The sequence below is a fragment of the Ictalurus furcatus genome, chromosome 1 (genome assembly GCF_023375685.1).
Source record: "Ictalurus furcatus strain D&B chromosome 1, Billie_1.0, whole genome shotgun sequence".
Classification (NCBI taxonomy): Eukaryota; Metazoa; Chordata; class Actinopteri; order Siluriformes; family Ictaluridae; genus Ictalurus; species Ictalurus furcatus.
In genome coordinates this window covers 22,005,832-22,023,330 of record NC_071255.1, presented here as the reverse complement: position 1 = coordinate 22,023,330, position 17,499 = coordinate 22,005,832, and the positions used below count along the sequence as shown (strand labels likewise).

General features: G+C 38.4%; 1 protein-coding gene across 7 annotated transcripts in view; it reads right to left on the bottom strand.

Moving 5' to 3' along the window:
* ptprub (protein tyrosine phosphatase receptor type Ub) overlaps positions 1-17,499 on the bottom strand; it is a 256,550-nt gene that overhangs the window by 219,061 nt on the left and 19,990 nt on the right. The window contains exons 2-3 of one of the 7 annotated variants that reach the window (XM_053632520.1): positions 5,030-5,116; positions 4,785-4,949 (exon numbers count right to left, since the gene is read on the bottom strand). The exons of 5 other annotated variants lie outside the window; for them this stretch is intronic. The gene's annotated coding sequence lies outside the window, so the exon portion shown is untranslated. Of the gene's footprint in view, positions 1-4,784; positions 5,117-17,499 lie in introns of all 7 variants that reach the window. One more of the 7 variants, XM_053632529.1, reaches the window with a different exon arrangement.

Here is a 17,499-nt window from a genome sequence, read left to right as displayed (position 1 = left end):
GAGGATCAACAAGTTGTGTTTTGGCAAAATTCAGACAAGGCTTAATGTTCTTCTGTGCCAAGCTTTTCTATCTGGAGATAATGGCTCTCATTGTGTTTCTTTGGAGTCTCAGAGCATCTGTAATAGCTTTATAACCCTTCCCATACTATGTAACTTATTCCTCATCATTTCTGGAATTCCATTCAATTTTGGCATAGTGTGTTACTGGGTAAGACCTTTTAACCAACTTCATGCTGTTGAAAAAGTTCTATTTAAGTGTTGATTTGATTGAACAGGGTTTGCAGTATTCAGGCCTGGTTGCGTCTACTCCAGCTGAACCACATTATGAATGTAGTTTCATAAATTTGGGGAATTAGTAACTACGAGGGCAAATACATTTTTACACAGGCCCAGTTGGTATTGGATACTTATTTTGCTTCAATAAATAACATTATCATTTAAAAACTGTGTTTATTGAGATTGTCTTTGTTTTATGTCAGATTTTGTTTTATTTGTTATATATATATATATATATATATATATATATATATATATATATATATACACACACACACACAGACACACAAAAACAGAAGAAATCAGGATGAGGGTAAATACTTGTTCACATTACGGTATGTATGGTTTTAGAATTTGATTTATACTTTTATTATCACATCACAACAAATTTGGGCAGGCAAAATCCATAATTCTAAGGGTGGTGAATTTGAAAAATAATCAATAAACATGAAAAACACCTGGCCAAACAAAACAAATGTTAATGCAGTAAGCATATAACATATTCTATAAGGCCAAAGGTTTGTGGACACCTTACTACTAAAGTTGTAAGCACACAATTGTCTAGAATGTCTTTGTATGCTGTAGCTAGGGATGTCACAAGAACTGATACTTCGGTTGCAAGTTGTGTACTTTGAGAATTATTAGGCCAGCAAACACAGCTCAGCATCAGGGTACTCATTCTTCCACTCCTACTACACCACACACTCATTCAAAGGTTTACTTTTCCTTTTAAACGAAGCACTCCATGATACCACCTACCATGACATTTGAGGGCAAACTACAAGTTTGCTGGAGAAGCATTAATAAACTCAAAATCCTGAGCAGCACAGAGTCCTGTAGTTTTAAATGTCTCACGCGTTGTTTTGAACTACTCGCACGCATGCCTACAGACTGAACACGTAATACATGTGCGCATGACGTCATCGTCATGACAGTCTAGTTTTTGTATGTTTACATGGAGGCGATAATGGCATTGTTTTCAAAAACGTGCACTTTGAAACCCACCCCAAAACACTGTTGTCATGTAATCAAAGAGCCAAAATGCATAAAAGGTTTACATTTTTTAGTTGAAAACGTTGTCGTGTAAACGGGCCCTAATCCACTTTCACCCAGCTGTGAGTGTCATTGTAAGTCACACCAAGGAGATGTTCAACTTCCACACGTTGCTCTAACACCCTAACATCCCATTAATTAAACGGCAGGGGAAAAAAACCCAAATGCAGTCAGTTCTAAAAGACAATTAAAGCAAACACTTTACAGAGCATAAAAGGGAGTAGTGAGGCAGAACACACTTTTGCTAGATGCATTTTTAAGACACAACACCATCATGTCCTATTAATCAAATTTGAGAAAGGGCATATCTGATAAGTGAGATATTCATCTAAAACAGTTAAATAAAAAAAAAAAGACGGAAATGAGCCAAATAGGGGCAAAATAACAAACAACTTTAGCCATAGGCCCAAAACATCAACAATATCCAAAAACATCATCCATAGGGCCAAAAAAAGAGCTGTAAACCCAAAACAAACAAACAAAAACAGCCATAGGGCCAAAACAGCAAAACAAATGTGTTGTAGGCCTAAACCAACAACCACAAAACAAAAACATCATCTATAGGGCCAAAACAACAACAAAAAACAGGAGCTTTAGGGTCAAAACAACAGCAAGAACATTATCCATAGGGCCAAAACAACAAAAACAAATATTAGCCATAAACCCAAAACAATAAAAAAGATCAGTCACGGGGCCAAAACAAAACAAAATAAACAATAGCCATAGAACCCAAAACACAAAAAAACATCAGCCACTGGCCCAAAACAGCAAAAAAGTCATATCCCAAAAGAACATGAAATACCGTGGCAGACAGCTTTTATGATTTGAGATGTCCATCCACAGTGCTAAAGAGGACCATAGGCCATATCTCTCTCACCAAGATGGCCCTGTTAAATAAAAGAAAGCTGTTCTCACCCAAGACAGCTCTATCAAAGTCCATGAGGAGCCACTGAGCACTTGGCAGACTTTTCCCACCTGTCAATCACACATAGTGATCCTGAGAGATACAAGCAGGAGGGCAGGCCTATTACATCAATTTATATCATCTCCCATTAAGCAGCATTTTCCATGATGACGGAGCTGATGTGACAAACAGGTACCTGTGGGCATCCTTCACCATCTTAAAACACCTCAGAATAGTCAGGTACTGATTTTAGTGAAGAAATTCATAAATTCCTTCTGTATTCTGAGATACTCTTGAGTGAACAGTTCTTAAAATGACATGGTAAATTGTATCTACAAACTTTACTATGCGTGTTCAGTTAATTTCCTGAATCAGCGCCAGCGCACTGGATGTTTGGGTGAGCAGGGTGGGAGGCAGTGAAGGACAAGAGGCATGAAGGTAATAACACAGAGTGATGCAGCAGCCTGGTGGATCAATAGGAGACAAGCGCCTCTCTTAATAAGCCAATGATAGAGGCTGTGCATGTGGAGGACTCCCTGGTGTTCTGCAGAGCTGCAACATGGTGAGAATGATATTGACTCATCTGATTCATTCCACAAGCTGCAGAAATACAACTTCCTAAGACAGACTGTGGTCAGAGGGCAGAAGATAACTTAAAGCTGTCACTGATGTGAATCTTCTCAGTGTAAAAAAATCCTACACAAAAAACTGTTAATAATGCACCAAAACAAATCCCTTAAGAGTAATCTATCTATTTACACTTAATTATACTTATCCAGTTTAATTTCAGTGACTAGTCAATTAGGCTTACACCTAGGATTACTAAATAACATCCATAACAACCTATACTAAAAGGATAGTAGATAGATATATCTACTATATCTAATGTATATGCATACAGTGCCCCCAACTAATATTGGCAACTTTGGTAAATATGAGCAAAGAAGGCTGTGGAAATTTTTTGTTTAACAAATTATTGTTTAACTTTTAAACTATATATATATATATATATATATATATATATATATATATATATATATATGTGAGCCACAATTATTGGCACCCCTGAGTTTATATGAGAAAAATATATTTGAAGTATATTCCCATTGATATTTTACTTTTTTTAGTACACCTGGGTGACTAGGAACAGGAAATTGTTCAAGCATGACTTATATAAATATGAGGTAACACATAGGCCAAATTCCCTTAGTCATTTATAACAATGGGTAAGGCCAAGGAATATCGCTGTGATGTGTGGCAAAAGGTTGCTGAGCTTCACAAAATGGGAAGTGGCTATAAGAAAATAGCAAAAGCATTGAAAATGCCCATTTCCATTATCAGGGCAATAATTAAGAAGTTCCAGTCAAATGGAAATGTTATGAATGAACCTGGAATTGGACGTGTGTCTATATTGTCTCAACGCACTGTGAAGAGGATGGTTCGAGTGGCCAAAAAATCTCCAAGGATCACAGCTGGAGAATTGCAGAAGTGAGTTGCGTCTTGGGGTCAGAAAGTCTCCAAAACTACAATCCGAAGAGTCCTACATCACCACAAGTTGTTTGGAAAGGTTTCAAGAAAAAAGCCTCTACTCTCATCCAAAAATAAACTCAAGCATCTTCAGTTTGCGAAACACTACTGTAACTTCAAATGGGATCAGGTTCTATGGTCAGATGAAACCAATAAACAATAAACACAATAAAAGTGGTGGTTATGGCGCACGCAGAGAGGTAGCCATATGGAAAAGTACCTCATGTCCACGGTTAAATATGGTGGTGGCTCTTTAATGTTTTGGGGCTGTTTTTCTGCCAGAGGACCTGGACATTTTGTTAGGATACATGGCATCATGGACACTATCAAATATCAACAGATATTAAATGAAAACCTGTCTGCCTCTACCAGAAAGCTTAAAAAAAAAAATATATATATATATATATATATATATATATATATATATATCAAACATTTTTATATTTAATGATACACATTTCCTCTATTATTTTTTCAAACAAATTGAATCTGAACTGTGATAAAAGGGTTTTGTTCACTGTGTGAGGGGTCACTGGCTGCAAAAAGAAAGGTTTTACTTACCATTGTACATGTTAAATGCCCTTTACATTTTTTTTATGTATTTACCCTTTTTCCTCCTAAATTATTTATAATCAATTCCCACCTGCTCAGTGAGTCTCCACTATTCCCATATTTTCTCTCATAATCATACAACAGCTACTAAATCTTTCAGGATGAGACCTAATATGTGCTTGCTCAAATACACCTACCAATGGCAAGTGCTGTGATAAGCAAAAAACTGAAACAGGAACGTCCTATACACCCACACAACACGGTCATTTATGCTTTCTTGGACTCTCAGTCACTGATGGCCATGCCATCGTTTGGATTGGAACTTTCTTTATATTATCTGATCTTCCTATTTGTCATGTTTTCTACATTGCACAGCATTTTTTTAGTTGCTAAACACATGTAGTTGTGTGATGAGGACTGATGAAAGCTCAAGCTCCATCAGAGACATGTGAATAAGAATTGAGCTGGTAACCTCAATGCCCACAGCAGTGGCACGTGTCGAACTGCTGTTGATTGATGCCCTGCTGGGTGGAGACACACTGAGCTCTGATGGCCATGCCACTCTACTGAGGGCTGATTGGACCTGCTTCAGGGGAGGGGGGTGGTTTCCAGCAGGTCTTGCCATGACAAACAAGCTCTGTCAAGACAGATAACGCAAGAGTGATGTTTCAAAATAATAAGTAGGAAGCATCTTAGTCTTAACACACTTACACATACCTTGCCATGGTAGACAATATAGGAGGCAGCTAATCAGTCACTGCTGTACAGCCATATGCCTTTTCCTGTAGGCACTCTGTCATTCATCTAGAAATGATGACAACAGACGCCAGACCCAGAGGCCAGAAAGATGATTCCAGGAAAGTAAGCACAAGGGAGGAGTGAAGACATGCAGGAGGAGGGGAGACAAATGATTTAATATGCCAGCGGACAGTTTTTTTGCAGAGTAAATGAAAAATGTATGGAGTGATGTTAAAATTATGCTGCACAAAATGATTATAATTAATTAATAAAAGTATCAACATGAGAGTACGCTCTGTGTCTCTCTACCTCACTGTTGTAGGCTAATTACTGTATGTACAGTATCTCACAAAAGTGGGTACAACCCTCACATTTTTGTAAATATTTGATTATATCTTTTCATGTGACAACACTGAAGAAATGACACTTTTCTACAATGTAAAGTAGTGAGTGTACAGCTTGTGTAACAGTGTAAATTTGCTGTCCCCTCAAAATAACTCAACACACAGCCATTAATGTCTAAACTGTTGGCAACAAAATTGAGTACACCCCTAAGCGAAAATGTCCAAATTGGGCCCAATTAGCCATTTTCCCTCCCCGGTGTCATGTGACTTGTTAGTGTTACAAGGTCTCGGGTGTGAATGGGGAGCAGGTGTGTTAAATTTGGTGTCATCGCTCTCACACTCCCTCATACTGGTCACTGGAAGTTCAACATGGCACCCCATGGCAAAGAACTCTCTGAGGATCTGAAAAAAAGAATTGTTGCTCTACATAAAGATGGCCTAGGCTATAAGAAGATTGCCAAGACCCTGACACTGGGCTGCAGCATGGTGGCCAAGACCATACAGCAGTTTAACAGGACAGGTTCCAATCAAGAACAGGCCTCGCCATGGTCGACCAAAGAAGTTGAGTGCACATGCTTAGCATCATATCCAGAGGTTGTCTTTGGGAAATAGACATATGAGTGCTGCCAGCATTGCTGCAGAGGTTGAAGGGGTGGGGGCTCAGCCTGTCAGTGCTCAGACCATACGCCGCACACTGCATCAAATTGGTCTGCATGGCTGTCGTCCCAGAACGAAGCCTCTTCTAAAGATGATGCACAAGAAAGCCCGCAAACAGTTTGCTGAAGACAAGCAGACTAAGGACATGGATTACTGGAACCATGTCCTGTGGTCTGATGAGACCAAGATAAACTTATTTGGTTCAGATGGTGTCAAGCGTGTCTGGCGGTAACCAGGTGAGGAGTACAAAGACAAGTGTGTATTGCCTACAGTCAAGCATGGTGGTGGGAGTGTCATGGTCTGGGGCTGCATGAGTGCTGCCAGCACTGGGGAGTTACAGTTCATTGAGGGAACCATGAATGCCAACATGTACTGTGACATACTGAAGCAGAGCATGATCAGTATGCAGTATTCCAGCATGATAACGACCCCAAACACACCTCCATGACGACCACTGCCTTGCTAAAGAAGCTGAGGGTGAAGGTGATGGACTGGCCAAGCATGTCTCCAGACCTAAACCCTATTGAGCATCTGTGGGGCATCCTCAAACGGAAGGTGGAGGAGCACAAGGTCTCTAACATCCACCAGCTCCGTGATGTCATCATGGAGGAGTGGAAGAGGACTCCAGTGGCAACCTGTGAAGCTCTGGTGAACTCCATGCCCAAGAGGGTTAAGGCAGTGCTGGAAAATAATGGTGGCCACACAAAATATTGACACTTTGGGCCCAATTTGGACATTTTCACTTAGGGGTGTACTCACTTTTGTTGCCAGCGGTTTAGACATTAATGGCTGTGTGTTGAGTTATTTTGAGGGGACAGCAAATTTACACTGTTACACAAGCTGTACACTCACTACTTTACATTGTAGCAAAGTGTCATTTCTTCAGTGTTGTCACATTAAAAGTTATAATCAAATATTTACAAAAATGTGAGGGGTGTACTCACTTTTGTGAGATACTGTAGCTAAAGACTGGTGCTGTAGTTTAATATTTCTGTTTTCAATTACATTCCACTTTTCCAGTATATTATAAAAGAAAAATAGACTTGCTGAGCAAATACATTTCATAGGACTAACCGCTGACATTGGAATAGGCAAATATTCAATATTCATGGACACAGATCTAGATCAAATTTCTTGACATGAGGGGCCTGAAAAAAAAAAGAAATTACATGCATTTATCACAGCTGGATGAAAATGATTCTGCTCAGTATATTTGCAGGCCAGCAGGGTATATGATACACCTAGATACATGCATTACTTAGATAACCTGTCCAAATTAATGTCGCACTCAGCTGAATGTAAAGTAAATGATTGCTAGCTTAAAATAAACCCAAAGATTACTGGATAACTCACAGGTTCATAATATATCCTGCTGACTGCATGATGCCTTATCATTCCTAATACTGACTTCATAGCTTTAGGTAGTGAATTTGAAATTTAGCATCATACTTATTCTATCTCATACTTAATTATTAAGGTTTTACTACTTCTTACACCTGGAAAAAAAAGTGATATCTTAGCAAGTGAAAATATTTTGAATATAGGTGGTTATCTAATATTTCTTGTTATGAGATTATTATATAATGATTATAATTATTTTTATGATTATATAGTCAATTATAAGATTATTCAGCTTGTTTTTACATGCTTTTACTGATTTCAAGCTTTACATTTTCAGATAACGCTGCTTCTTTCTAGAAAGAAATTCTTAAAATTAGAATAAATAAATGCTTATAATTATTATGCGATCGCAGAAATGAACGCAAAATCAAGCAAACTCTGCAATATTCAGAAGAGCATTAAAAATTTTTTTTAATTACCACAGATTTTTCACAGATTTGGGCCAAGACATGTTATGCACATTCAGCCAAAGCCCCTCTTTCATTCACGTGTGTCGAACAAGCTTATAGCTAAAAGGTCACATTTACCAACAAACATCATTGCGAAAGACCGTGCAAAACAATGTTGTGCAATTGTAATTTCGCCAATTCAAGTAGTAGTCTGCAAAAAAGCAACATTTTGAAAAAAGCAGCAGCAGAAATCAAGCATTTTTAGCTATGCTGCTATATGCAAGATATTTTCACTTGCTAAGATGGCATGATTGCAGTGAGAATACTTAAAGCTCTGGGTCTCTAGTTTGATCCTGAGCTCGGGTAACTGTCCGTGTGGAGTTTTACATGCTCTCCCCATGTCCATGTGGGTTTCTTCTGGGTCCAGTAGGTAGACCGGTGACTCTAAAATGCCCTTAGTTGTGAATGAGTGTATTAATGTGTGTCCTGTGATAGTCTGGCGTCCCATCAAGGGTGTATTCCAGCCTTACACTCAGTGTTCCCAGAATACACACCAGATCCACTGCAAACTTGACCAGTATAAAGTGGCTACTGAAGATGAATGAATGAATGAAAATGAGGGGTGTCGCTCAGGTTCTAAATCTCCTCAGCACTGCCACATGCATGGTACACTTTTAGTTTTGCATAAACCACACCTTTTTTTTTTTTTTTGCAAAGAATGGAGATAAATTGCAATCAATGACTAGTCAAAACACCTTAATGCATCTGGCCCTCACTACAACTCTTGAAAAGTTGGCTAATGAGTTTAATGTTGAATCAGGTGTGTTAATCCAGGGAAAGCACAACTGTGCATATTGCTTTGAGCATTCAGAAATTCAGGATTTATATTGAATTTAAAACCCTTGACAAATGTAGCTGTCAAAAATTTAAAGTGCAACAAAACCTTTATGTGATTGTCAGACATGTTTTATGTGTTTGTTCTGTAATCTAAATTGTTAAAAAGACAGGATTTATAAACAGATGATGCAACAGTACTGAATATTTGATTACTAAAATGTTCAAAGGAATGTGAGAAATACAAAAAGATATAGGCAGAAAGGAAGGTCTGTCTGTGATCTGCTCACTGCTGCTTGAGGTCCACCGTGCCATAACCAAGCTCTTCCAATGACACGCTGCTACAGTGAAGGGTTCCTGTGCACTGACACTGAACAGTGAGCCACACACCACCATGATTTCAACTGCTCCTTCCAGCTCTCACTGTGTGCTTTATTTCATTTCACTTGTATTGTTTTTTTTTTTTTTAATTATGCCAAATAGATAGCTATGTGCGATTACATGTAATGTGAATAAATGTGTGTAATTCAGTATCAGCTTCCCCATCCTAAACAGAAAGCAGGTGTGTGTTGGTGAGTGCAGTCATAAACCGTCATAAACTTAAACTTCAATTAGACACACCAGAGGACAAATGTACCTTTATAATGAGCGATAAAGAGATGCTATTCCAAAAAAATACTTCATGTTCTTAATATCATATTGAATAGACCATACAACTTCAAATATACTATATCCTCACCAGCCCATTGTCTTCATTTTGCATGTGGTATTATAGTAGCTCTATGTGAAGCCTAATTTCTGTTTGTCAGAGCTACATTTGCATAAGTGCTGCACAGTAAAAATCAATTATTGTGACATGCACATGAAAATTTTTATAACTACCCTTTTGATCGCAGAGGCCGTGCTCTGTTCAGTCAAATTTATGATGGAAGGATAAACCAGCCTTAAAACTGTCTGAACACCCACTCACTGCAACTCCACAGCTGTATGAGCAGCAGTTTTGCAACAAGTGAAATTTAAACGCAAATACATCCTTTGTCGTTGTTGCGCAACAGAATATTAGAAATATGTACTAGTGTCTCCTTTGTGCTAATATACCTTCCACCATTCCAGTCAATCTAGAAAAAGTCCAGAATTTGACAATTACTCATACAGGAAATGTACATCTGCCTCTGTTAATGTTAAATCCATGCCTGTTGCTATGAGCCAGCATGAGTTAGATGGCCATAGCCAAACGTTTGCACTGAAGGAATGGTTCCATCTCCTTGGCAGAAGATAATAATTAAGCACATGTTTAATGTCAGCTCAGACCTCCCGGGGAGACACTGGACAGATCAAGGGCTCCAGCTATGTGTCTTCCAGAGAGTGTTGCCAGGCAACTTGGTTTGCATTAGGTTTAGTCTGGTTTAGACTTAAAAATAGAGGCTAGAACAGCCATGACAGTCAACAAGTCTATTAGCTGCATGGCTCAGAAATCATCTAGAATAACTTCGTCATTATGTCCTCTACTGTTTTTGCCTGCTTTATTGTTAATTTTGCTACTTCTGTCAGACTGACTGCAATTCCTTTTCGCTGACCTTTCATCAGGACTAGAATGAGGAGGACACTGAATGGAGGAGAACTGGTAGAGGTGTGATGGTGTGGGTGTTTTGGAGGTCACTATCACTTCACAATATCACTTCATTTACAGTCTGGCAAGCATTTAAGTAAGCACCTTGGGCCAATGGGTTCATTCATATACAGTGGGGGAAATATGTATTGAACGCTTCAAGATTTTTTTCAGTAAATATATTTCCAATGAGGCTATTCACATGAAATTTTCACCAGACATCAGTATTAACTCAAGAAATCTGGAAATATAAAGAATTCATAACATTAAAGTCCATAAATTAAGTCATGTGTAATAAAGCAGAATGACACAGGAAAAAAGTATTGAACACGCTAACTGAAATTTATTTAATACTTAGTGGAGAAGCCTTTGTTTGAAATGACAGCTTCAAGACGCTTCCTGTATGAAGAAATTAATCGGCCGCAGTATTCAGGTGTGATTTTGGCCCATTCTTCTAAAGATATTGTCTTTAAATCTTGTTCAATTGGATTTAAGTCAGGTGGTTGACTGGGCCATTCTAACACTTTGATTTTTTTTTTCTCTGAAACCAATTGAGAGTTTCCTTTGCTGTATGCATTGGATTGCTGTCCTGCTGGAAGGTCCACCCACCTCTCATCTTCATCATCCTGGTGGATGGCAGCAGATTCTTCTCAAGAATCTCCCAGTAAAGGGATCCACTCATCGTTCCTACAATTATATGAAGTCTGCCACTACCATGCGATGAAAAACAGCCTTACAGCTTCCACCTCCAAACTTCACTCTGGTATAGTGTTTTTAGGGTGATGTGCAGTGCCATTTCTTCTCCAAACATGGTGCATAGTATGACAGCCAAAAAGTTTAATTTTGCTCTCATCTGACCAGACTACACTCTCCCAGTATTTCATAGGCTTGTCTAAATGAGTTGTAGCAATCTTTGACATGCCTTTTCTTTAGTAATGGAGTCTTGCGGGGTGAGCATGAGCACTGGAGTGCATTGGCTATAGTTTTCTCTGTGACGATGGCACCTGCTGCCTCCAAGTGTTTCTGGAGCTCTTTCCGAGTGGTCCTTGGCTCTTGGGCTACTCTTCTGACTATTCTTCTGACTCCCTGGTCAGAAATCTTGCGAGGAGCTTCTGTGCATGGCCAGTTGATGACGGAGTGATGTTGCTTTCACTTGCGGATAATGTCCCTAATGGTGCTTACTGGAAGATTCAGAAGCTTTGAAATACATCTGTATCTGATTCCATCAGTATGTTTGGCAACAATAAGGTTGCGAAGAACTTGGGAGAGCTCTTTGGTTTTACCCATCATGAGATGTTTCTTGTGTGACACCTTGGTAAAGCCTTTTTATAGACCATCAATTTACTGACCCAGCTGATATTAATTTGCACAAAAATAGAAAGTATAATTACTTTCTAACTACTTATGGATTTCAGTTGGTTCCTTGCCTTACCTTGCCTTGGAGAACTGCTTTTTCTTAGCGTGTTCAATACTTCTTTCCTGTGTCATTCCACTTTACTACACATACCTTTATTTATTTACTTTAATGTTGTGAATTCTTTATATTTCCGGATTTCTTGAGTTAATACTGATGTCTGTTGAAAATTTCATATGAATAACCTCATTGGAAATCTATTTACTGAAAAAAATGTTGACGCGTCCAATACATATTTTCCCCACTGTATTCTACACACTCTGAGTTTCCTGTATGTAATGTAATGTAATGTACATGTAATGTAAAGTAATGTCTAATATATAGGTACACTTTGTAAGTAGACTGTAGCCAGTTGTAACTAAATCTCATCCTCCTATACTCTCTCCAATGTAAAAGGACCACTGCTGCCCTGATAATAGCACTAACATGGTAGTGTGTTGTGCTGGTAAGAGTGTATTCAGCTCTGCTGGGGTTTCAAAACACCTCAATGTTACTGCTAACTTGAGAACAGACTTCCAATCAAAAGTCTCCAGCCAACAGCAGTCAGAAACTAGTCAACTAGATGACTACCACAAGTCATGCATGAAAAAAGCTATAGTCTTTATGAGTCTTATATAACAGCAAATAAGTATATGCAGTGTTAAAATTTCTGTCTATGATACAAATGTAGCACCACATGCATAATATGCCATTACTATTATCAGATATTATCATATAAGACTCCCTTTTCTTATAAACAAGGATCTATATTCTGTATAAGGGAGGACTTTGTATGCTGTCATAAAATTCCTTTTTTCCCCTCTTTCAGCTGCTCCCTTTTGGGGTCGCCACAGTGGATCACCCATCCATATATTTTGATTCTGGCACTTGTTTTCTGCTGGATGCCCTTCCTGATGAAACCCTCCCCATTTTCTGGGCTTGGGACCAGCACTGAGAGCACACCAGATTGTGCAAACCTCCAGTGGCTAGGATTGTTTCCCTGATTGGGACTCCTGGGTGTCCCGGGTGAGACCACCGCATGCTAGCCAATAGTCCACTGGTGAACCTGCTGTCATAATATACCAAAGCCCAATAAAAAAAATGCTATGTCAGTGTCACTGCTGTTCTAAGAATCATCCCCGACCGAAATAAAATCTGATTAGTGCCGGTCATGTTCTGGTCCCTTACAATTTGTAGACAAGGTAGAAACAGATACATCCAGCAATTATATACATGCAACAGTTGGCATAACTGATCAAATGGACAATGTGTCTAGATACTGTACAGTTCAGGGTAGGTGGATGTAGTAAACTTGCATCACCTTGTAGCAGCTAAAAGAAGAAACAGGGAGAAAACAAAGATTATACTGGAGAAATATGTGGACCAAACACAAGGTCCATTCATTAATATGCAGCTCATCCTCAAGGCCAAGGTCAAGTAGTGAACATGACTGCTGATGCGGTTTAAACTCATCTTAAAGGATATGTTTTAACTGATGAAGTCACTAGAGAATTGCTTATAATATGACCTTGTTATTAAGATAGTACAAGAACAGTGCAAATGTACAACATGATAAAAGTGACCTCAGTCCCATTTTGCTGTACCAGTTAATAAACACTAGTCATTGAAGCATTTACAAAGGAAATCTCAGCTAATATACATCTATCTGCTCTGACTGGAGAGGATTGGCTACAGGAAATGCCAAAAAAGCCTGTGGGGTGGGGAAGTGTGGAAGTAGAAATTCAAATGTTCACATATAGGTGTTCATTACTTATATTACTTGAAATCTCCAGCTTTACCGATTACAGGTATCAGATGTTCCAGACAGGCTGCGTCCCAACCCATGCACATGTGCATAAACACACACACACACACACACACACTGCATACAATACATAATCCTGAACTACATTAAAAGGTGTTCAGCCTTCTTTATAATCCCAGTCATAATCTCTTAAAATAAAATAAAAAATCATCCACACATTATTCTTCTCCATATAGTGGAAAGCTTAAAATGTCTGTGGTTTGTATCTATGTTTATTTCCTGCTTATGTTTATCAGTGATACATTATCTCTATAAAAAAATGAGTGCGCACACAAAGAGAAATAAAATAAATAATTTAATTAATTCAATCAAATTGCGGTACGCTATTTTAGATTCCTTCCTGTATAATACAGCAATGCACTTAAGCCCCTGGAGACCCTGTCATCTACATGCACCATGCATACCACATCTTATTATTAAAAAAAATACCTGCCAAAAGCTATTTAAATCTTTCTCAAAAACATAGATTGCACCTGAAGATATGCAAATAGAATTTTTAAAAAAACAGTCAATATGAGAAATGTTCAGGGAACCTATGTCACCGGCACAATAAATTTATTAGTGCAATCAAGTTAATGTGAGGCTTCAGCTTGCTAATGAAGTTATACCCTGTGCCTGCTCCTAGGAGTGCTATGAAATTTCTGCACCAGGCCTCGCACACACTCTGCAGGCTTTCTCTGTCCCTATGGCAGACAACTACAACTCTTATACTATCTGTTTTCTGAGGACCTAAATTATCAACCTGGGAACCTGTCTGCCAGAGGTAAACACACACACAAATCCACGCACTCATACATCTCTAAAAACTGCCTAGAGGCAGAGGTGTGCAGCTGAATAATGATGTCATGTGTGGCACTGCAAGAGCTATGGCAGAGACAAAACAAAATACACTTACACATTTTTTTTCATCAAAGAGACATGCACATGAAAAAATGTGGGCAGGCCTCCTCACCTCACACACTCTCAATCTCACATGCATAATGAAGGGATTATGTGGTCTTCTGCTCTCTATTTATATGGTGAATGCTAGGCACCGGAACCCTGTCTAAAATCCTCAGGCCGCACGGGTTCACTGGACCAGAATAATCCCAAGCCCCAAGGCCTCACCACTGAATAAGAACCTCTCACCGACACCCTAACCCTGTAGTATAAACCTGCACAAATCCAGGGCCAATGGAGTATGCATCCATTTGCTTCCTGTGCGGACATGTTCAGTTTAATGGTGCCTCAGTGATGACAGGACTAAAGCCTTTCTGAAATTTTCACAGTCTGAATATTGTTTGTAAAGGTCTCAACACTAAACCTGCAATTCTATTATTAAGCATGAGTATAATCAACTTTGCTTTTCTGTGCTTAAAAATAGTGCCACCGTGTGATAGTTTCCTGGAGGTCAAACCAATAGAAAGCTTTCAGCAAAAGAAAGTTCTCTGGAAAGAAAAAAAACTCTCACTGTCACACATTTTCTTCAGAGAGATCCTTAGCTCCATAAAGCTACACTCTCAGGAAAACTCAAGTTTAACTCTTTACAAGAGGCTAAAAAATGGAATTTCCACATGTTTTGGATGTGTCTGTGTTCAGCAGTGAATTTATTTGAGATATCAGATCCGACAGCTGTGGTTAATGGCCCATATGAAAGTAAACACTCAGGGCTTTAAGAATGTGCAGCTTTTCATACGTATTTCTTTTTAACCTAGTCTACTAGGTTCAAATGTTAAAATGTTGTTATGGCAGTTGCATACAGTGTTTTACTATCAACAAAGCTTTAACTGTGCTGTCTGTTTTATCTCTGTACCAATGTTATTATGGAGAAGTGTGAATTGTTTGCCCATCAAGGCACTCACACCTCTCCCCTTTTCCATCACCCTGCTCACCAGCAGCTAAACCCAATCACGATACTCTACATACAGAAACCCAACACTCTCATGACTAATCTTATAACAGACTTGCAGTAATAAAATAATTAATTTGTTTATCCTGACTGAAAATGACAGATAAGCCGATTTCCATTCCGCCGGAACAATGGAACGCCAGCGTACTGGGAGAAAGGGTTAACTACACAAAGGACTAATTAGATTTATTAAAAATATGTGTGTCAAACCCAAGCAAAACCAATAATACTTTCACACTGCGCCAAGGTATTTCACAACCGAAAATACAGTACATTTCATCCCAATTAAAAAATAAATCATTTTTATTTATTTATTTATTTATTCCCCAGAAATTAGCATGCCTAGTTTCTAATTTGACTGTGGTATGAACACAGCTGAGGCTCAGGGGAAGGGAGAGAGAGAGAGAGAGAGAGAGAGAGAGAGAGAGAGAGAGAGAGAGAGAAAACACAGAAGGGGAGTGGCACAGCAACAGTAACAAATGAATGAGAGAAATAAGCTTGATAAAGCTGGTAAAATATCTTCTTTTCCTTTGAATTCTTGAATGCTAATTATTCTATGAGTTTGCTCGCTATTAGTAACATTAAAGCCAACAAACTGTTGCATTAGTAGTCAGCTCAGGTGAATTAAAAGTACAGGTTCAGTCTGTCATAGCATTTCTTAATATTTGCACACTGTATGGCAACAGTACAGAGCACAAGACAATATCCAACCATCACCAACAAAGACGATAGTCTGCTGAAATAAAATAAGGTTGCTTATAAAACACTAAGATGGACTGAATTACTGAACTGATGTATTTAAAAAAAACATTTTCTCTCACTCATTAGTAATTATTGAGTGTATAGCACATGCTGCTCCACCGTTCAATTATTTGGAATAAACTACTTTAATATAGTCAGGCAACGTATTTTCAAGCAACAGAATGCCAAAGATAGACAAAAGTCATTCAAATCAATATCTATTTCTTTTTGCAATGATACGTGGCAACACTTTGAACGTTCTTTCAGCCACCAACTGTTCTACCAAAGATCCTCATGCAATATGATCTGTCATTTACAACAGATGAACACAGAAACAAATATAGCAGTAACTCTCTAGCCCGATCAGCAGTTTCTCCTCTTGCATGAGAGCCATTATTTCTTACAGTAATGTAAATTTATATTTAGACTATAAATAGACATAATTGGGAGCAATTAACAGCATTTAAACCTTTGAAAAGATGTAAACCTCATTTACATATTGTTTCTTTCCCTCTATTATATACTGTACATAATTTTATTCATGCATTTATTCTTGGTAAATCACCTGCAACATGCATAGTAGTAAATCTGGGCCAAACTGTTTTACCATTTTATTAAAAATATATTTAATTCTCTCTGTATCTTTCTTATAATTCTCATCCTGTAATATTATTATTTTAACATGACACTATAAATGACTCCTTGCTTTTTAGGAATTTTGAATTTGATATTGGTTGATACTTGCTGTCAAACCTACATAGGTGTTTCAGTGGAAAGAAATATATACTGCACACTGGTCATGGGTATTATGTTGCACTTATTTTAAAAATGAAAACAACTGCAGAGAGGATAGGGAACATTTATAAGCTTGAGCACAGCTGACCTTGGCAACTGTTTTCTTAAAGGATACATGACAGGGGAACAAAGAGCTCAGCTAAGACTGAGTGTCTGAGTTTGACCTCGGCACTGTCAATGTGAGATAGAAAAAAAGGCCTTGGGAAAAGACGAAAGAGGATTTCTGATGTCACATAGTCTGTTGAGCTCAACGTTTTCAGTCTGCTTCAACCAGGAGATCCAGAAACCCCAGAGCTCCACCACCATTCACAAATTAATGAAGATATTAAGTACTTCACAGCCTAAACTATAGTATGTGTGGGTGTGTCTTCCTCGGTGTGGGTGTGTCTTCCTCGTTGCATATAATAAAATGTACATGTACATACAATAAAATGTACATATAGCTCAGTTTAACTGAATGGCATTTGCAAGTTTGCAGACAAATAGCAAATAAGGAAAGAAGCTTAGATGATTAGAAAGAAAACAAACGTTGCTGGAGAACATAAGCTCCTTTCTTCATGCTTCTGAGCTCAC